Source organism: Aotus nancymaae, unplaced genomic scaffold, assembly GCF_030222135.1.
Source record: "Aotus nancymaae isolate 86718 unplaced genomic scaffold, 86718_ANA_hifiasm-v0.15.2.pri h1tg000020l, whole genome shotgun sequence".
NCBI lineage: Eukaryota > Metazoa > Chordata > Mammalia > Primates > Aotidae > Aotus > Aotus nancymaae.
In genome coordinates, this window is record NW_026988432.1 from 40,136,802 (window position 1) to 40,160,000 (window position 23,199).

The window sequence follows — 23,199 nt, forward strand, 5'->3', positions numbered from 1 at the left end:
CTCACTGCAACCTTTGTCTCCTAGGTTCAAGTGATTCTCCTGCCTCAGCCTCCCGAGTAACTGGGATTACAAGTATGTGCTACCATGCCCGGCTAATTTTTGCATTTTTAGTAGACAGTGTTTCACCACGTTGGCAAGGTTGGTGTCAAACTCCTGATCTCAGGTGATCTGCCTGCCTCAGCCTCCCAAAGTGCTGGAATTACAGGCATGAGCCACCGCGCCTGGCCAATTTCTTTCACTTTTTTTTTTTTTGAGACAGGATCCCACTCTCTCACCCAGGTTGAAGTGCAGTAGCATGATCTCAGCTCACGCAACCTTGGCCTCCGAAGCTCCAGTGATTCTTCAACCTTAGCCTCCCAAGGAGCTGGGACTACAGGTGCACACCATCCCACCCAACTAATTTTTTTGATATATTTGTAGAGACGAGGTTTCACCATGTTGCCCAGGCTGGAATCAAACTCCTGGACTCAAGCGATCAACTAACTTGTCTAGGCCTTCCAAAATGCTATGGTTATAGGACCACTGAGCCTGGTTCGTTTTTACAAATTTTAAGTACCTCTTTATTCCAGTTGTCAGGAATACTTGCTATGCCCTCTGTCAGGAACATTCTTCCTTTGGCTCTTTATAAAGTTAGTTTTTAATATTTGAGGTCTCAGCTCAAATGTTATCTCCTCACAGAATTATAGCTGTTTGATCCTATTATTCATAAAAATGCCAAATTACATACTGAATTCCTCTTAAGTAGCTTGTTTCCAGAACTGCATGGCTGTGCTCCAGCAAAAATAATCTATCAATGATGAACATACAACATTTAAGATACAGCAGAACTAAACCAAAAGTATAGTATAAAGAAAGGCCACATATGGCAAAAACAAAAAGATATTGGACCTTTGCCTTGCATCAATTTCTAAAATTAAGTGCAAGTGAATTAGAAACCTACATGTAAAAGATAGAACTATAAAATATTTAGAAGATAATGTACAAGAATATTTTATGCCTTGGAGAAAAGGCGTAAAAAACACCATAAAAGATGGATAAATTCAATTACCATTAAATTAAGAATTTCATTTATCAAAAGCAGCATAAAGACAGCAAAGAAACTATAAACTGGTCAAAGATGGCTGTAACACACATAACCAAAGGATTAATATCCAGATTATATGAAGAACTTCTACAAATCAATATGAAAAGACAAATTACTCAAGAGTGGGCAAAAACTTAAAGACATTTCACAGAAAGGAAAACAACAACATACCTTGAGAAAATGTTCAACTCTGCTAATCTAAAAAATTCAAATTAAAATCACCATTAGATGCCATCTGTGACAGTGTTACACTGGTGGCCCCCAAACAACTACAACTCCCAGTAATCCCTTTTGGCTAAGCTGTCCTCCCCCAGTTTTTTAAAATTGTACTTTAAGCTCCAAGTACATGTGTAGAACGTGCAGGTTTGGTACATAGATATACACATGCCATGGTGGTTTGCTGCATCCATCACCCTGTCATCTACATTAGGTATTTCTCCTAAGGCTATCCCTCCCTAAGCCCCTCCCCTCAACAGTCCTTGCTATGTGATGTTCCCCTCCCTGTGTCCCTGTGTTCTCATTGTTCAACTCCCACTTATGAGTGAACATGCAGTGTTTAGTTTTCTGTTCTTATGTCAGGTGCTGAGAATGATGGTTTCCAGCTTCATCTATGTCCCTGCAAAGGACATAAACTCATCCTTTTTTACGGCTGCATAGTATTCCATGGCATATATGTGCTTTGGGCTGTATGGGCATTTTCATGATCTTGATTCTTCCTAACCATGAGCATGGAATGTTTTTCCAATTGTTTGTGTTCTCTCTTAGTTCCTTGAGCAGTGGTTTGTAGTTCTCCTTGAAGAGGTCCTTCACACCCCTTGTAAGTTGTATTCCTAGGTATTTAATTCTCTTTGTAGCAATTGTGAATGGGAATTCACTCATGATTTGGCGCTCTGTTATTGGTGTATAGAAATGCTTGTGATTTTTGCACATTGATTTTGTATCCTGAGACTTTGCTGAAGTTGCTTATCAGGTTAAGATTTTGGGCTGAGACAGGGGTTTTCTAAATATACAATCATGTCATCTGCAAATACAGACAATTTGACTTCCTCTTTACCTATTTGAATACCTTTTATTTCTTTCTCTTGACTGATTGCCTGGGCCAGAACTTCCAATACTATGTTGAATAGGAGTGGTGAGAGAGGGCATCCTTGTCTTATGCCAGTTTTCAAGGAAATCAAGCTGTCCATTTTAACTCACAGATATATTCCTAGCTCTGGCCCCATCTGTAAAAAGACCTGGCAGGTTCCATTTTTTTGCACTCTGGGTAAGAAGTCTAGCTACTTTGTCGTATAAATTATGTGGAGGCGCTACATAAGGAGAGAGGCCCTGAGCCCAACTTAGAGGCCTAGCCATGCTAGAGCCATAGCTAACATGTCAGCTGCATGTAGCCACTTAAGTATGACCACAGTCACTATCAGCAGAAGAACTATATAACTGAACCTAGCTCAAATTCAAGAATAGTGGTTGTCTAAGATTTGTGGTAGTTTGTTAAGCAGCAATAGATAACTGAAACAATTTATTTTACTGTTTTCATCTTCATGAATCTGAAAGCTGAAAGAAGTGCCAAATATCCTGAGGAAAATAAATCTACCCAGTAAAGTCTCAAGGTTTTTGTTTTGCTGTTGTTTTGTTGGCATACAACTACTAGGCATTTGTGGTTAGTTAACAGAATTCATAGTATTTATTATTAATAGAAGTTTTTTGGCACATGAAGAAATTAATGAACAAGGAAAAATTTGAAGACTCAAGTAATAAAAGCCAGAGTCGAAATCTTAATTTGCCAAGTATAGTGAAATGATTAAACCATGTTAAACCTAACAATCTATGCAGCAAGAGAAAATTCAAAACAGATTAAGTGATAAATACAGAATTAAGAATTGTAAGCACACAGCTATAGGACTATGTTTTTCAAATAAAGGTAAAACTCAGAATGACTATGGATATTTTTCTTAACCTTTGTTTTCAAAATTTTCTGTAATGTAACTTTTAGAATTTAAAACATTTAACTTTTAAAATAAATTAAGGACCAATAAATAAATAGAAGAAGCAAGAATAATAGGCAAAGTGAGCTATTCTCTGGGATATCTAAAAATCACAGTTAACTGTTTATACAAAGAGCTATCTCAATTGAAGGCAAGGCAAAGGCTGGCATTCCCATTACTAATAATGTTATAAAAGTACAAGTGACTTTTTTCTCAACATAGCACCTATAATTCAAAATGTACCATTTAAAACATTTTTCAAAAAATATTCTGTGACTATGCATTTCCATTTTAGGGAATTTAACAAATAGAAACACAAACATGTTCAAAATTACATGTACAAGGATGTTCACTGCTGTATTCTCTGTAACAGAAGAAAATTAGAACTTCCCCCTGCCTATATATATATATATATATATATATATATTTGTTTTTGAGATGGAGTCTTGTTCTGTTGCCCAGGCTGGAGTGCAGTGGTGTGATATCTGCTCACTCAGCCTCTGCCTCCTGGGTTCAAGCAGTTCACCTGCTCAGCCTCCCGACTATCTGGGATTACAGGTGTGTGCCACCACACCCAGCTAATTTTTGTATTTTAGTAGAGATGGGGTTTCACCATGTTGACCAGGCTGGTTGTGAATTCCTGACCTCAGGTGATCTGCCCACTTAGGCCTGCCAAAGTGCTGGGATTACAAGCATGAGCCACCATGCCCATCACCAGTATATATATAAATAGGTTAAATTTTAGTATATGAATATATCATATTTCATTTAATCAATTTATATATAATATATATATATTTTTACATTATATACTATATTATATAAAATACATAAATATATATATAATACATCTAATATATGTTATATATATTACATATATATTATGTATTTTATGTAATATGTAAAATATATCAAATTTAATCAATTTATATATAATATATATGAATATATAAACATATTTATATATTATATATATATTATATTATATATTATATATTTATATATTATATAGTATATAAATATGTATTTATATATAATATACATAATATATATAATATAAATATATTTAATATAAATATAAAATATATATTATATATTTGACATAAATATAAAATTATATTATATATTTGACATAAATATAAAATGTATATTATATATTTGACATAAATATAAAAAATATATTATATATTTGACATAAATATAAAATATATATTATATATTTAATATAAATATAAAATATATATTTATATATTTAATATAAATATGAAATATATATGATATATAAATATATTACATATCATAAATAAATATATATTTATGTATTTAATATATTTATACATATTTAATATATTTATATTTATATATAATGTATATTTAATATACTTGTTTATATATATAAATTATTTATTTGTTCATATATATATAATATGTATGATATATAAATTGATTAAATAAAATATATATTTCATACACTAAAACACTGGCCATTAAAGAGAATGCCATTAATATACATGTACTCCTTCGGAAAGTAAATGATACATTTTATTAAGTAAGAAAATAAAGTTGTAAAAATTGTATGTATAGGATTAGCCCATTTTTCTTAAAGTATTGGACACTGTATGGAAAAAAATATAGAATAAACAATGTTAACAGTAGTTATTGCTGAAGGATAATACAGAAGACTCAGAATTAATGCACCATATATTTTTGAATTCCTTCCTAAGACCAGAATGTATTAGTTTAACAATAATGATGAAACAAACTGTCTTTAAAAAGTAATATACTAACAACAAATCATCTTAAAAAAAAATCCTTTGTCTTCATTGGCTCATGGTCAAGATGACTAAAATTTCCCCAGCTACTTCTGGATTTCCTGGGGCTGAAGCTCTCTTCTTAATAATTTAAAGAAACCAAAAACCTATGTTGGATGGGAATAAAAGTAGAAGAATTTTTTTAAAAAATTGGAGTTGGAGCTTCTGTTAGTTCCTCTACATTTACCAATGTTCTCTCCTAACACACTGTCCTACCCAAGAGCAAATGCTAGTCCAGACAGACCACAGCTCTAAGTTTACATAGGAATTCTGATGAATCCAAATAACAGCTTAACATGGCAATCCACTTTATAAAATGTTTTTCCCTTGTGCTTTTAAAGCAAATGAACACTGATGGCTACAAATTTTATTCTTAGAAGATTTTTAAAAACTTTTTTTTTTTTTTTACCTCATTTTTATTCTCAAAGCACCCAATTCTGGTGAACAGATTACCCCAGGACTGAGAGAAATGAGAAACAGATGTGATAATCTCTTAGTTGACAAAAGTATTCAGGCTAAATGTCATAGGCATAAAAGATGAATAACTCAAAGGCATTTCCCAAAGAGACAATATTTTTGGTTTTCACCAGAATCTACTTCACAATCTAGGTAAAATCAATTACAGCAATAGCATGACAATAATAAGCAAGTGAACTATTATACGACATTTACGGCATGCTAGGTACTGATCTTTTTACATTTATTAACTCATTCAATTCTAACTGATAATGTTAGGTATATTCATCACATTTTCATTTGCAGATGAGGAAATTGCGACTCAGCAGTGTTGACTAACTTGCCCAAGGTAACAGTAAGCAGTAGAAATTATATGTATAGGATTAAATATGTATAGGTAACAGTAAGTTGTAAAAATTATATGTATAGGATTAACCTATTTTTCTTACTGATAGGAAGAGCTTACTGATAGAAACCCAAGCATTTTGGCTCCAAAGTCCATGCTCTTAACTGGCATTCTGAAGGAATCCTTGAGAAATGAGCAGAAAAACAACTTGTTCACTAAATAGCAAGCCCTAGAGCAAGACAATAATTAAAAATCAATACTCTCAAATATAGCTTAAGGAAGTAGAATAATGCAGCTTGCCAAGTGGTCACTTACAAAATCTTTCACACACACAAAATAGTTTGTAAATAACCATGAATTGTATCTTAGAATATAGCCAGATGTCTAACATTTCCAAGTTATGGTGACAGTTGTCTATGTATTGATCTGGACAGTAGTAATTTATTGCAGAGTAAATCAATGAAGTTTGTACAGTATCTACCTGTAGCCTATTAATAGGCATGTTAAAAAGAGTTGAAGCATGGAAATTTCAGGTTTTATACCTGCTGCTTCAATCTATATACACTTATATAAAGATGTCTCATCTAAAAACATTTAAAAGTCAAATTATCTGGAAAAAAATTCATATAAAAGTTATTTTCAGAAACTGGTGTTTAGCCTAATGTCATTAGAGGTGATTGCTCATCTATGTGAACGTCACTCCAGTTTCTGCGGGTTTCAAACACAGAGTGACATTTAAAGCCTGTGTGTCATTAAAAATAAAATGGAAACATTTCCACTTTGTCAGGAATGTATAGTTTGTTAGGATAATGGCTATACTAACTGCTCACAAGTTTCTTTTGTGTGTATTAAATATATCATGCACTGTAAAATATATTTTAGGAAAAAGAGCTGAAATGCTCTTTTTTTTTTTAAACAGCATTATTAAATGGCATTACTGAGATATAACTGATGTGCAATCACCTGCACATAATTAAAGTGTACCAGTGGGTAAGCTTTTTGGCATATGTATCTATCCAGGAACCATCACCACAGTCAATACCAAGAACATATCCACCATCTTTAAAAGTCTCCTTGTGTCCCTCTGTAATTCTTTCACCTACTCCACTACTCCTGAATCTGTCCAACCATGCAAGCACTAATCTACTTTCTATCATTGGAAATTACTTTGCTTTCTCTAGAGATTTATATCAATGGAATTACACAGTATATAGTTTTCTAAGCCTAAATTTTTAAATACAGTTTAATTGCTTTGACATTCATTCATGTTATTGTATGTATCAGTAGTTGCTTTTCATTGCTGAGCAGTTTTCCATTTTATAGATATACCACAATTTATCAGTTCACCTGATGAACAGTAATTTATTGCAGAGTAGTTTGGGTTAAGTTTGAGGTTATTAAAAAAAAAGCTGCTGTGAATACTAGTGTGTAACTATATGCTTTCACTTCTCAGTGAATACCTAGTATAATGCTTGGATTAATGTTAGATGGATGTTTTACACTTTCTTAAAAATTAAAATATTTTGCAGAGTGGTTGTACAATTTTACCTTCTTCTCAGCACAGTGCATAAGAGTTCCAGTTCCTCCACTTCCTTTGATAGGGGAAGCCTTTTTAATTTTGGTCATTCTAATAGCTATGTAGTAGTATATAATGGTGGTTTTAATATTCATTTTCCTATAACTAATGTTGAGGATCTTTACATGTCCTTTTCTCAATTGGTTCTTTTCTGGATTGTCCTTCTGTTTGTTGTATCTAATAATTTATGATTAATCTACAGCTGCAAAGATTTTGTCCTGTTTTCTTTGGAGGGCTTAATAGTTTAAGTTTCATAGTTAGGTCTATGATCCCTTATGAGTTCATTTTTATCAGGGTATATGGATCCACAGTAATTTCTTTTTGCATATGCACCTGAAATTGTGACATAACCATAAGGATACGGACTTGTTCTCCATTGTTATTTGCATCTTTGCCAAAAAACCAGTTAGGCATATTTCTTTGGGTCCATTTTTGTATTCTCTACTCTGTTTTACTGAGATGTCTATCTTTATACCTATCCAATATTGTAGGTTTATAAGACTAATAAGTAATGTTAGCCCTCTGAATTTGTTCTTTTTCAACATTGTTTTGGGTTTTCTAGCATCTTCACATTTCCATATAAATTTTAGAATCAATTTGTCAATTTCTACAAAAAACAACAACAAAAAACGCTGTCCAAGAATGTGACTGGAACTGCACTGAATCTTTATTTTTTGAGACGGGGTCTATTCCTGTTGCACAGGTTGGAGTGCAGTGGCGCGATCCTGGCTCACTGTAGCCTTGAGTTGCTGGGCTCAAGCAGTCCTCCTGCCTCAGCCTCCCAAGTACCTAGGACTACAGGCCACCATGACTCACTAATTTTAAAAAAGTTTTTGGAGAGAAAGAGTCTTACTGTGTTGCTATAACTGGACTTGAACTCCTGCCCTCAAGCAATCCTCCTGACTTGGCCTCCCCAACCCAAATCCTTAAATTTTAGGTGTGAGCCACTGTGCCCAGCCCCTCATCGAACATTTAGATTACTTTGCAGAGAAATAACATCTTAACAGTATCATGTGTCCTAATCTCATGAACACAAGATATCACTTCATTTATTTAGGTGTGTCTTAACTCCATATAGCAATATTTTGTAGTTTTCAAGTGTCTGGGTCTTTGACATTGCCACATTTATTTTTATGTATTTCATATACATATAAATGTTTTGTAAATAGTATTGTTTTTAATTTTTGATTTATACTTGTTCATAGCCAGGACACAGAAATATTACTGATTTTAATCCATTGATGTTGTAGCCCATAACTTTGTGAAATTCACTTATTAGTTCTAGTAACATTTTTTGCAGATTTCATTGCATCTCTATGTAGATGATCGTGCTATTTTTAAATAAGGAATAAATATTTTACCATTTCCTTCTCAATTTGAATGTCTATTATTTCTTTTTTCTTATTACATGGCCTGAAACCTCCAGTACAATGGTGAATAGATATGGTAAGGCTGAATATCCTTGTTTTGTTCCTGATCACTGAGGGAAAGCATTCAGTCTTTCATCATTAAGTATGATGCTACTAATAGATGTAGAATTTTTATAGAAGTACTTTATCGGGTTGAAAAAGTACCCTTACATTTCTAGTTTGGCAAGGGTTTTTATCAGTAATAGATATTAGATTTCATCTAAAAAAAAAAAAGGTACACCTATTGAGATGAACATATGGTTATTTTTTAGCTTATTAACATGCTGAATTGTGTTGATTGGTTTCCAAATGCTAAAACCTGTATTCTGGTAATATATGTCACTAAGTAAGGAAATATTGTTTCTATAATATTGTTCCATTTGATTTGCTAAAAAGTTTTAGAACTTTTGCATGTAGATTCATGAGGGATATCAATTTCTTTTCTCTTTGGTTTTCATATCGGGGTATTACTGGCATCATGCAATGAATTGGTAAGTATTTTCTCTTCTATAATTTTCTGGAAGACTTTATGTGGAAAATACAGTATTTCTTCCTTAAATGTTTGGTAGAATTTACCAGTGATGTCTCTGGGCTTTGAGGTTTTTTTTTTTGTGAGAAAGCTTTTTAACTACAAATTCAATTTTCTTTTTTTTAAATAGAAAATGCATTTTTATTCCATATCTTAAAAATATAGACTTTCTAGCAACTTGTACATTTCTATTATAATAATAAATTGATACTCTGAGCCAAGAAAACAGTATCACCAAAATTTCATTTGTACCCTTTGTTTAGGGGTGTTTCACATTTATGCACAATTTTGCTTTTATAAAAGATGACTGTTATAATTAGGTATACAACCACTTAGTTATGCCTAAGTTCTGTCTCTTAAAATATGTTCTTTTAGAGAATCCATTTAACCATCTTATTCTTTTCTTCAATTTTTTCCAAACAGTGGTAGAAGTACTATTTGATGAACAGAATAAAGAAAATTGTTTTTGACCACACTCAGATCATACTGCTATCTATAGTATAGTCCTGACTACAAGGGAGCCCAACTCTAACTTGTTAAGTGAGCCTGGTTTAGAAAGTAAAAATGAGGTGGTAAATGACAGTGCTAGTTGTTATCAAAAATTAACAACTTTAGGTATTTTTGTTTTAGGTTTTTGTGGTTTAGGTGCATCCAAAATTTCTTCATAATCTGCACTCATTCCCTTTGCCCAGCGACCAACTGACCATTCGATCTGAATTCTGACTCTCCAGGCCATCTTTCCTTAAATGTTCCACAGAGCCACAAAGTTTGCAACCACCACCATCAGCATAGAGTCCTTTGGGATTATCAGGACAAGCTATAGACAGGTGCCCCATTTCTCCACAAACAAAACATTTTGCGAAAGGAAATTCACTAAGAGCCGGCTCTACTTTAGCCTTACACTTGGTTATTTCGTGCTCTGTGGACCCACACCTGTAACATACTCCAGTGTCCGTATCTTGATTTTCAAGGGCGCAGGGCAATCTGCAATTCCATGACCAGGTTTTCTACAATAGAAACACCATTGCATTTTTCTTTGCCACTTGTCTCTTTAACCTTCTTCCTTCCCATCAACTGTCTTTCTTTAAAGCAACTGCAGTTTCTTCCCTTACTTCCTTACTATCTGTTGCTATAATTTGCCCATTGTGAACCATCTGTGAATTCTATCTTAGGTATTCCATGAATCCATTCACATCTTGATTTAAGTACCTTTTTTTTTTTGTTCTTTTTATGTTTTGATTGGGGTGCATCATTTTTAAGGGATAGCCTATTGGCTTCAAGTTGTTTATGCTTTGGTAGGTTTCGGCTTGTTCCCTCAAAGGATCCCTTCTTCATGTCCTCCTATGATGTTGCAGACAAGGGTCTTTTGTTATATGTGGTATTAACTTGTGCCCACATGGACATAATTTCATCAGAGGTACCTCACTGCGCTGTCGTGCAGCTTCTTACCGTGCACAAATCCCCCAGAGCCACAGATTCAATTTTCTTAACAGATACAAAGCTATTTAGGTTATCCTTTTTTTCCTCTTAAGTAGTCTCATAATGGCAATTATATCAAATTGGTTGATAGTAATTTTTAAGTGTTCTATGTCCTTAGTAGATTTTCCTTGTTCTATTAACCATTGAGAATGTGCTAATGAAATCAAGTATAATTGTGGATTGGTTGGCTTCTCTTTGAAGTTATATCTGCTTTTGCTTCATATATTTTACCTCTGTCTTTTAAGTATATAAAAAACAGAGTTAACACTATTTAGCAGTGTCCTGTCCTCATTATAAAATGATCTCCCTTATTCCCAGTAATACTCCTTGTTCCACAGTCTATTTTGTTCTATGTTCATATAGTTACTCCTGCTTTCTTTTGGTTACTATTAGCAGAGTACGTAAGTTTATTTCTTTAAATTTCATGTAGGTTTCTTGCAAGCAGTTTATATTTGTATCTTGCTTTTTCTTCCCCATAAATACAATTTGAGAGTCTCTCCTTTTTAATCAGGGTGGCTTAGACCACTGACAAATAATGTGATTATTTATATATTAAGTTGAAATCTATTATTTGATTTCTATTTGTCCCATCTGTTGCTTGCTCTTTCTCCTTTTCTGCCTCTTTCTTAATTTAAAAAACCAACATCATCTCCTTTGTTCATCTATTTGGTGTAATCTTACTATTTTAGTGGTTGCTTAAGGGTCACTATTATACAGCTTTAGCTTATCACAGCCTATCTTCAACTGATAGTACATTACTTCATATATAGGATAAAAATCATACAACAAAAAATACTTTCATTTTGCCCTTAATGCAGTATTAGTCATATATTTTACTTACGTACATGTTAAAACCCCTAAAGTAAATGCCATTATTTCCTTTAAACAGACAATTATGTTTAAAATGACTTACATGCTAAAAAATAATATATATTTATCCATTAGGTTATGTTTTGGTGCATGCCATTAGTTTATGCATATTTCCAACTGGTATAATTTTCCTTCTTTATGAAGGATTTCCTTTAACATTTCTTATAGTGTGGACTCCTGGTAATGATGTTTTTCTGCCTTTTATATGTCTGAAAATCTCTACTTTGCTTTTCAGCTTTTAAAATTTTTTTTCTCTGGGTATAGAATTCTAGGTGGACAATTTTTTAAAAAGTACTTTATAATGTTTCTCTAATGTGCTCTTGTTTGCACTATTTCCTTCAAGAACCTGCTGTCATATTTATCTTTTTTTCCATTGTATGCAACATGTATTTTTTTTCTCTGGCTGCTTTTAAGATTTTTTTTGTTCATCTCTGATTGCAAGCAATTTGCTTTTGATGTGCTTTGGTATACATGTGCCTAGGTGCATTTTCTGCATGTGTCTGAGGTTCACTGAGGCACTTCAATCCATGGGTTTATAGTTTTCATCATTTTAGAACATTTCGGCCATTGTTTCTTCAAAATTTTTCTGCTCACAACTCTCCTTCAGGAACTCCAGTTACATAAATTAGATCACTTAAATTTGTCCCACAACTCAATGATTTTAGTTAAATTACTTTTTTCTGACTAACTGCTATCTCAAACTCATTTTTCTTCTGCAATGTCTAATCTCCCATTAATACAATATAGTGTATTTTTCATATTAGACATAATAGTTTTCATATTCAAAAGTTCAGTCTGCTGGGTGTGGTGGCTCATGCCTATAATGCCAGCACTTCTGGAGGCTGAGGTGGATCACTTGAGCCCAGGAGTTCAGGACCAGCCTGGGCAACAAAGTAAGACTCAATCTCTACTTAAAAAAAAAAAAAAAATCCAACAATTAGCCAGGTGTCATGCATGGTATGCATTAGGAGTCCCAGTTACTTGGGAGGCTGAGGCAGGAGAATCCTTTGAGCCTATGAGGAAGAGGCTGCACTGAGCCATGTTCACACTACTGCACTTCAGCCCGGGTGACTGAACAAGACCCCATCTCAAAAAACAAAGAGTTCAATTTGTGTCTTTTTGGTATCTCTATGGTACTATTTCTTTATAAACCAATGGGATGTAGGTATAATAATGGTTTAATGATCCTTGACTGTCAATTTTATCATCTGTATCAATTTGACTGATTATTCTCCTATATGGGGGCTGCATTTTAGTGCTTCTTTGCATGCCTAGTTTGAATTTTCTTCTTGGGTATTGTATATTTTTGTATTTCTATATTCCTGAGGTTTATTCTGTGACAGTTTAGTTACTTGGAAACAGCTTGATTTTTTTTTAGATCTATCTTTTCTGATTTGTTGGATGGGTATGGAGAGGCGCTCAGCCTAGAGCTATTTATTTTCCATGACTAAGACAAAAATCTAACTGGAATATTCTACCCAATGTACTATAAATCATGAATTTTTCTCTTGCTGATGGGAACAAACACTATTCCCAGGCATTATTTTACTAATACGAATTCTAAAATAAACTCCATCTCTAAAAGTTCCTATCACTTGCTCCTCACCAATTAAAGTTTCCTTGTTAGTTGGTCTATTTTCACGTTGCTGATAAAGACATACCCAAGACTGGGCAATTCACAAAAGAAAGAGGTTTAATTGGACTCACAGTTCCATGTAGATGGGTAAGTCTCACAAATCATGGTGGAAAGCAAGGAGGAGCAAGTCCCATCTTACATGGATGGCGGCAAGCATAAAGAGCTTGTGCAGGAAAACTCTCCCTTATGATACAGTCAAATCTTGTGAGATTTATTCGCTACCAGGAGAACAACACAAAGACCAGCCCCCATAATTCAATCATCTCCTACTGGGTACCTCCCACAACACATGGAAATTATGGGAGCTATAAGATGAAATTTGAGTGGGAACACAGAACCAAACCGTATTAGTTGGAATTAACTCCAGAATAACTGTACTTCTCATTACTTCCTTTCACTTCACTTAGGCCAGTCAAAAAATCACCAGATATTCTAAAGGTATAACAGTGAGTCTTCTAGCATATGCCCAGTTGTTGTGGAAGCAGCCATCATGCAATCTGCTACTGCTCTCTGGGATTGCTCAACCAGTAAACCGGGCCTGGAACATTCTCTATACAGAAGATGAGCTGTTGCATGGCCTCAAATTCTCCTTTCTTATCAAGAAAAACATCATATGGACCCTGACCAGCCCCACCAATATATCTGTCCCCTTTGGGAAGGGAACTAGGTCTTCCCCTGCAGCATGTGAAGGGTGCATGTAATCTATTGCCCCACACTGGCTCTAAGAAGGAACTCATTGGCCATGAGAGACCAGCTGTCTTAGTGCATGTATGCTGCAATAACAAAATGCTACAGATTGAATAACTTATAAAAAAAATTTATTTCTTGTAGTTCAGGAGATGGGGAAATCCAAGATCAAGATGCCAGTTTTTGGTGAGGGCTGCTCTCTGCTTCTAAGATAGCACTTTCAATGCTGCCTCCATTGGAGAGGAGGAATGCTGTGTTTTCACATGGCAGAATGCAGAAAAGCAATAAGGGAACCCACTCCTGCAAGTTCTTTTTATAATAGCATTACTCTGTTCATGAGGGTGAGGCCCTCATAACTTAAATATAATACCTCCCATTAGGCCCCATCTCTCAATAATGTTGCATTGGGGATTAAGTTTCCAACACATGAATATGGGGGAACACAATCGGACAATAGCACTGGTATACACTATAGATAGTGATCTTGCTGAGTCTCTTCTCCTTTCTGTGAGTAAAGTATTGTTCCAATCAGTGACTTGTAGGTTAAGTCTTCCTTGGTAATTCTGAACCCACAGAAGACGCAGTGGGCTGAGGTCTATGGTCTCTCATTTCTGGTAATGGGCACTGTTATGGTTGCTACCAACCTCCATGTGGTGGGAATCCTCACTTGGGATTGATAGCTGGATCTTCCTGCTTGATACCAATATTACATATTGGAGTTCCTATTAATATAATCTCTTATTTCTATACCAACCTTTATTCTGTTTTTATGGCAGCATAATTTACTTCCTATTCTGTGGACTCCCACAGTCACATCACTTCCATGTCTCTTTCCTATTATCTTCATCGAAATGCTTTAACTGTGACCCTACCTGCAGAATAAAGTTCCTTTATTCTTAAATTACTCAGAAGTATGAGTTGACATTGATTTAGACTAGATTTAATGGTTAAATTTACTTCTCAGTCTGCCCATATAATCCTCACAGTTTATATCTATAATAACTATAAATCCTTCTCTGAGGTACTAGAGGTTCAACTTTAAGATTTCTAAGTCTTAGGAGGCACACCAACAAGTATTCATATAATCTTTCTTTTTATTCACCGTATTTTTAAATTTTATTATTTTTAGAGACAGGGTCTCACTCTGTTGCCCAGGCTGGAGTGGTACAATGGTATAATCATAGCTCGCTGTAGCTTTGAACTCCTAGGCTTAATTGATACTCCCACCTCAGCTTCCTGAGTAGCTGGGAATACAGAGTACACCACAGATATTTTTCAAATATTTTTAGAGATGGGGTCTTGCTACGTTGCCCAAGCTCGTCTTGAACTGGCTTCAAGTGATCCACCTGCCTCAGCCTTCCAAAGTCCTGAGAATATACACACAAGCCACCATGCTTAGTTCACATAATGCTCTTTCAAGGCAATACTAGTCTGCAGCTTTAAAGAAAAAATAAATTTGTCATTAAAACCTCAGATGCAACTATAGGAATACAATCTTGAAGTACTGGGCAAAGCAAATGCCAAAAGAAGAAAACATGTCAAGGAGAAAGAAGAAAGATTTGGTGCTCTCGTGTACAAGAAATAGAAATGGCCACATGAGGTGAAGGAACAGGCATACTGTATACCATATTTCTATTAATCTCCTAATGACAATAATGGTCACCAAAAGAAGACAGTAAAGAGTCTAGACATAAAGAAAGTTTAAAATACGTTAAAAGTTCCAAGTCTGAATGGTGACTGAGACATTTCTCATGAGCAGAAAAGAGTTACCATAGCTGGCCTGAGCCTGCTACACTTACAAAGTCCTGCTTACACAGTTGGTCCTTGGCTGGCAATATGAAAACCGATTTCTGAACTGTTTCCACCATTTCCTAACTGATACTAATATCTTACTATGCTAACCAGTTTATACAAACAATGTGGTTCATGCTGAACATCTGCTTTTCTCCTGGGCATCTGGAAATTGATACATGGTAGACAGAGTGCCTATGTGACCAGTCAGTCCCCAGTAGAAACTTGAGGTTGTGAGTCTCTAGTGAGTCTCCCTGGTAGATTACATTTCACAAGAGTTGTCACAATTCATTGCTGGAGGAACAAAGCATATACAGTGTGATTCCATTTAGAGATGAGTCTTATAAGATCACATGTGCTTTCTTCCAGACGTTACCTTTTCCTTTTATTCCTTTCATAGTAATAAATCTTGGCCACGTGTGGTGGCTCATGCCTGTAATCCCAGCACTTGTGGAGGCTGAGGCAGGCCGATCACTTGAGGCCTAGAGTTGGAGGCCAATCTGGGCAACATGGTGAAACCCTATCTCTACTAAAATACAAAAATTAGCCAGGTATGGGGACACACATCTGTAATTCTAGCTACTTGAAAGGCTGAGGCATAAGAATCTCTTGAACCTGGAAGGTGGAGGTTATAGCGAACTGACACTGCACCAATGCACTCCAGCCTGGGTGACAGAGTGAGACTCTGTCTCATAAATTATAAAATAAAATATAAAATTAAATGATATACAATAAAATAAACCTTGACAGTGAGTAAGACTATATGATGAGTCTTGTGAGTCTTTCTTGTCAATCACCACACCTGGGGTGTGGTGTCTTGGTAACTCTGAAACACCTTGTTTCTGGGTTTGATTAATGTGGTCCCTTACTTTAAAAACAAAAAATTGACATTAGGGTGCCACACAGTTCCAGATGGGTGTCCTCTCTTTGAGATAGAGCTCTGAGTACTCATGCAAATTATCTGAGAAATGGGGCACCAAGTAAGAGTAGCTGTGTAAGAGTATTGGGAAAAACAGCAGTCACTCAATCTGTCGAGCAGGCAAGAATTCATCAAACATTTATTTCACACCAAAAGCAGAGCAAAAAGCTTAAGGCTACACATGTGTGAGAGCTCTGAACATTGTGTAAAGGTATAAGTTGAACAGAGCAACAGACTCACAAAATCAACACAGTATTACACTTAAAAAGTTAGTATCCTGACTCAGTCTGGAAGAAGAACTGATGCTACCAACACAGTTAGCGAACCAATGAGAATAGGATTACCTCACAATGCCAATGACAGGCCTTTAGGGATACAGAGTGAAAGAATGAAGAACAGTAGACTGAGCCTTCAAGCTGCTCCTTTTGCTCATCAGTGCTAAACAGAGTTGTAATTGGGGAGACACATAAGTTACCTTGTGTATTTATTTCTCACCTATTCTCTAAACATCCTGCTTCCTTAAGTAGTATGTTTCTATCTGAATGATTAAAAAGCATGACTATCATGCTTAAAAAGCTATTAACCAGGAAGATACCATACTGTAGAGGGTATTTATCAGAGCTTTCTTTTAATGAATACTCCATGTGAAATGAAATAAAATTACTTAGCAAAATTGAAGTACTCATTGATATGACCTGTGATATTGAGATCATACAACAATACAAGTCAAATAATAAATTCCAAATCCTAAATTAATCTGTTCCACTCTGGGATTTCCTTCTGCTCAGTATTCTTAAGATTTAGTATCACAAAGTTAGAGCTGGAAGGAATCTTAGATAACATAAAATCTACTTAGGTATTTGAGAAAAGAAACAATGTACTACTCCTATGTTATTTAGAATAAAACATATTACATTGTTTTCTCATCCATCCAACTGTCCATCCTTCCTTTCTTTCCTCCTCCTTTCATATCTCTTTAATCAGGATAAATCACTAAAAAAGAAGACATGGATGTACTTTGAGATTTTGGTGGCTACTGTTCTAACCTGTAAAAAGCAGGAATGCAATTCTATTTTGTTTTAATATTAAAATTTATATTATGTTTGTTTCACAATTATTCAGCAACAAAGTTGTCTACTAATGAAAAGGTAAAAATAGATATATCAGCAATTCTTTCTGAAAAACACTGATCTCACCTGAGCTAACAAGCCCAGACATGACTAGCTTACATCTCCTCAGTTAACATATTCATTATAGGAACTCATACATTTCTTACATTCAGGCATTAATTGCTGTTCCAGAACTACATTGTCCAATTTTATAGCCACGGGTGTCTATTAAATAAAAATTCAATTCCTCAGTCTCATTAGTCATATATCAAGTGCTCAATAGCCACACATAGTAAGTTGCTATCATGTTGGACAATGCACAGACAGCACAGTTACATCATCACAGAAAGTTCTGTTGAGCAGTACTGCTCTGAGAGAGTTCTTCTTCCAGTGTAGTTTGATTGCAATCGACTTCTGTGTCTTTCTCTGTTTTGCCATCCCATGGCATGTCTAATCCAGAGGCTTTCTATAATGGGAAACTGTAAATATCTAAGATAGACATAAAGATAAATCATAGGTACAAAATTAATAGCATATTTAAAGGAACTGTAGAGGGGGAAAAATAATTTTATCTCTGTCCTTCACAGTTCTTAACTGGGAGTCTATGTAACAAAAGACAGACCAACAAGAGAAAAACAAAAAGCTTTAACAATGAAGGGAAGAAATGATTTAGTATTCACTGAATAATAAAAGTTAAAAAATCAGTTGGCAAGAGGGTTTAAAATTTAACTTTGTCAACAGGTAGCTGAAGGAAGTTAACTTATGAGAAGACTTAACTCCACAATAGAAACACAGTCAAATATTACATTTTCTGAGGTTCTGTTTATCTGAAGGGTGCCTGGCAAATTGCTTTGTCAGCAATGCTCGATATACAGGTCAGTATTCCCATCCAAAATGAGGGAAAGGGGTATTTAGAATTATATAGCTTGTACTTAGGTCTTTGGGTCAATAACTTAGCTTTGAAAGAATTCAATGGATACCAGTGACTGATACCAACATAATATGAAAGGATGACCCAATTCCCTCTCTCTTCTGCACTCAAGATTTTTTGTCTTGTGATGGTGATACTAACTTTGCAAAATCCAGTACTACTAATCTGGCTATTTACATACCATAATCAATAGGACTGGTTTCAGATCAAGACTTGTTGTTCCATAAGCAAAAATTCACTCATACTTTGTCTAAGACAATCCGTTTCGTACTAGATTATACTGCTTATCACATAATACCCTATGACAGATGGCACAGTTTTGAGCCAGAGTCCATTTGAAATAAATGAACAAAATAAAAATCCTTCTGTGATGCAGAGAAAGAGAAATGCTTATACACTGTTGATGGGAGTATAAATAATTAAACCTGTATGGAAAACAATATGGAGATTTCTCAAAGAATTAAAAATAGAACTACAATGTAATCTAACAATCCCACTACTGTCTATCTACCCAAAGGAAAAGAAACCATCATATCAAAAAGATCACATGTATATTTATTACAACAATATTCACAATAGCAAAGATACAGAATCAACATCGATGTCTATGTTAAAGGAAAATGTGGTATATATACACAATGGAATACTATTCATCCACAAAAAATAAAATTATGTCTCTTACAGTAACATAAATGGAACTGGAGGCTGTTATCTTCAGTGAAACAACTCAAACAGAAAAATACCACATGTTCTCAGAAATGAGAGCTAGATAATGTAGAATAATAGACATTGGAGACTTGAAGAGTGGGGCTATGGCAGGGTAGCAGATAATAAAAAATTACTCAATTAACATAATTACATTATTTGGGTGATAGATACACTAAAATCCCAGACTTCACACTACATAATATAGCCATGTAATAAAACTATACTCATAACCCTAAAATTTATACAAATCAAAAAAGAAAAAGCCTTTTTCTGAGATTGGGAATTGAAAACCAATGTCAAATAATCAGATATATGAGCAAACCACCTTGATTCCAAACAAGTGACCGTAAACCCAAATTTTTCAGTATATTTGACCATTGAGCCCAATCATATCTAATTTAAATAACACAAACTTTAATGTTATTAATATTACATCATCAGTTTAAATACTTTTCAGGTTTCATTTTTTTTTTTTTTTTTATTGCATTTTAGGTTTTGGGGTACATGTGAAAAACATGCAAAGTTGTTGCATAGGTGCATTCATGGCAGTGTGATTTGCTGCCTCCCTCCCCCTCACCCATATCTGGCATTTCTCCCCATGCTATCCCTCCCCAACTCCCCTCCCCGCTGTCCCCCCGCTGTCCCCCCTCCCCCGCAACAGACCCCCGTGTATAGTGCTCCCCTCCCTGTGTCCATGTGTTCTCCTTGTTCAACACCCTCCTATGAGTGAGAACATGTGGTGTTTGGTTTTGTGTTCTTGTGTCAGATTGCTGAGAATGATGGTTTCCAGGTTCATCCATGTCCCTACAAAGGACGCGAACTCCTCATTTTTAATGGCTGCATAATATTCCATGGTGTATATGTGCCACATTTTTCCTGTCCAGTCTATCGTCGATGGGCATTTGGGTTGGTTCCAGGTCTTTGCTATTGTAAACTGTGCTGCAATGAACATTCGTGTGCATGTGTCCTTATAGTAGAACGATTTATAATCCTTTGGATATATGCCCAGTAATGGGATTGCTGGGTCAAATGGAATTTCTATTTCTAGGTCCTTGAGGAATCGCCACACTGTTTTCCACAGTGGTTGAACTAATTTACACTCCCACCAACAGTGTAAAAGTGTTCCTATTTCTCCACATCCTCTCCAGCATCTATTTTCTCCAGATTTTTTAATGATCGCCTTTCTAACTGGCGTGAGATGGTATCTCAATGTAGTTTTGATTTGCATTTCTCTAATGACCAGTGATGATGAGCATTTTTTCATATGTTTGTTGGCCTCTTGTATGTCTTCTTTTGTAAAGTATCTGTTCATATCCTTCGCCCATTTTTGAATGTCATTTTGAATCAATATCCTGCTAGTAGACAGTATATGTTTTCAGGGCAATAACCATGTATTAATATCTAGATTACAGTGAAAAATAGATTTTTGAAGATAATAGAGATATATATGTGTGTATATATGTATATATATGTGTATGTGCATGTGTGTGCAATTATATATAAAACTGTGTCCCTGGTACCAACTATCAATCAGAAACCACTAACTGTAAGGCAATATTAAATACATGTCTATAATGTTGATTTGGTTTTCAACTACTCTGAGACTTGTAATATTTCACTGAGTAATTATTTATTAATCAATTTATCCTATATGAGGATCCAGAATGGGTATGCACAACTTTCAATGGAGTGTAGAGAAAATGCTTTCTCTCATATTGGTAGCATATGGGCTATAAAAACTTGTGTCATTATCTGAATAAATAAATGGCTATAAAATATGCAATAATGAATGAAAATATTAAAAAGCAAAATATTTTTAAAATCCAATAAAACTAATCGAGTCTGCAGATTGGTCAGCTACCATGACAGCATATTCAACACAGAATTGATATATTCAAATAAAAGACAAAACTTTAGATAACTGAAAATAAAAACATAAGTTTCCATAAAACAGATAATTTTAACTATCACCTTGTTGGTATCTTTTCCTGTTTCAGGTTCAGTGTATGTTCCTCTGTATTGTTTAAGTGTGTGCATCAATGGCCCTCAGGCATACTCCCAGCATTTAGTATCTTGTACTCTAGAAGGAAGGAAGAGAAGTTCACTTACTGGGACAGGAAAGGGACAGGAGACACAGGTTGTCTGCCAGAGAACCCACTGGATATAGGAGACACACTATCCATGAAAGACCAATGTCACCATTAAACTGATCTTGCTGTTTCTTTTTTTATGTGAGTAAACTGTTCCCCATCTAGTGCTTGATTGCTTAGTGTCTTCCTTGGCTACTCTGACACCAAGAAAAAGTAGGCACAAGTTTTGGAACTTCCATTCCCAATGGCTGGCATTGTGATAATCTTTGATCTTTCTGTGGTTAGACCCCTCCCCTGACATGGTAACCATGTACACGATATTCTGCTCATCCTCTGAGTTAAAAGGCAATACTTCTGGCCATTATTAATTATAGAAGATGAAATTATATAGTGTGATCCATTGTTGAAATTCAGGTATTAAAAAAAACACTGCACCTAAAGAAGAAAAAACTGGTGCTGAGAAAAATCATTGTCTGAAGCCAGGTTTCAAAAAAGGTATCCTGAATGTTGGGCTAATGTTGAACTTGATTTTTGTGCATGGTGTGAAGGGTCCAAATGTATTTCTTCTCACATGTGTTCAATTGCCACATCATCATTTGTTGAAAAGATTATTCTTTCTTCTCATTTAACTGCCTTAGCACTTTTGTCAATAATTAATTGACCATAATTGTTAGTTTATTCTTTGAATTTATAATTTTGTTCCATTGATCTATATATCCATCCTTATGGCAGTACTACATTGTCATGAATACTGCATGTATTTTCTTTTGAAACTTTTAGGTTCAGGGTACATGTGCAGGTTTGTTATATAGGTAACCTCGTGTCACAGGGGTTTGATGTACAGATTATTTCATCACCCAGGTAACAAGCATGGTACTCAGTAGTTATTTTTTTCTTCTTCTCTCCTTCCTCCGACCCTTTACCCTTTGAAAGGCTTCAGTGTCTTTTGTTCCTCTCTTTGGGTCCATGTATTCTTGTATTTAGCTCCTACTTACAAGTGAGAACATCTTGGTTTTCTGTTCCTGTGTTAGTTTGCTAAGGATAATGGCCTCTGGTTCTATCCATGTTTCTGCAAAGAACATGATCTCATTCTTTTTTAATGGCTGCATAATATTCCATGGTGTATATGTACCACATTTTTTTTTTTTGAGATGGAGTTCTGCTCTTTTTGCCCAGGCTGGAGTGCAATGGCATGATCTCAGCTCACTGCAACCTCTGCCTCCTGGGTTCAAGTGATTCTCTTGCCTCAGCCTCCCATGTGGCTGAGATTACAGGCATGTACCACTACACCTGGCTAATTTTGTATTTTTAGTAGAAACGAGGTTTCTCCATGTTCGTCAGTCTGGTCTTGAACTCCTGACCTCAGGTGATCCATCCACCTCAGCCTCCCAAAGTGCTGGGATTACAGGCATGAGCCACTGTGCCCGGCCTGTACTACATTTCTTTATCCAGTCTTCCATTAATGGGCATTCAGGTTGACTCCATGTCTTTGCTATGTCAAAAGTGCTGCAATGAACATGTGTGAATGTGTCTTTATGATAGAACAGTTTATATTCCATTGGGTATATACCCAGTAATGGGATTGCTGGGTTGCATGGCAGTTCTGTTTTTAGCTCTTTAAGGAATCACCACACTGCTTTCCACAACGGTTGAACTAATTTACATTCCTACCAACAGTGTATAAGTGTTTGCTTGTCTCCCAAAATCTCGCCAGCATGTTATTTTTTAACTTTTTAGTAACAGCCATTCTGACTGGTGTGAGACGGTATCTCACTGTGGTTTTGAT

At 35.1% G+C, this 23,199-nt stretch overlaps 1 protein-coding gene and 1 pseudogene across 2 annotated transcripts in view; both read right to left on the bottom strand.

Annotated features, from left to right (window-relative positions):
* Positions 1-23,199, bottom strand: part of KIAA1328 (KIAA1328 ortholog) — a 347,638-nt gene that overhangs the window by 203,315 nt on the left and 121,124 nt on the right. The gene's annotated exons all lie outside the window — the stretch shown is intronic.
* LOC105708999 (zinc finger CCHC domain-containing protein 9-like) lies at positions 5,606-13,597 on the bottom strand (annotated as a pseudogene).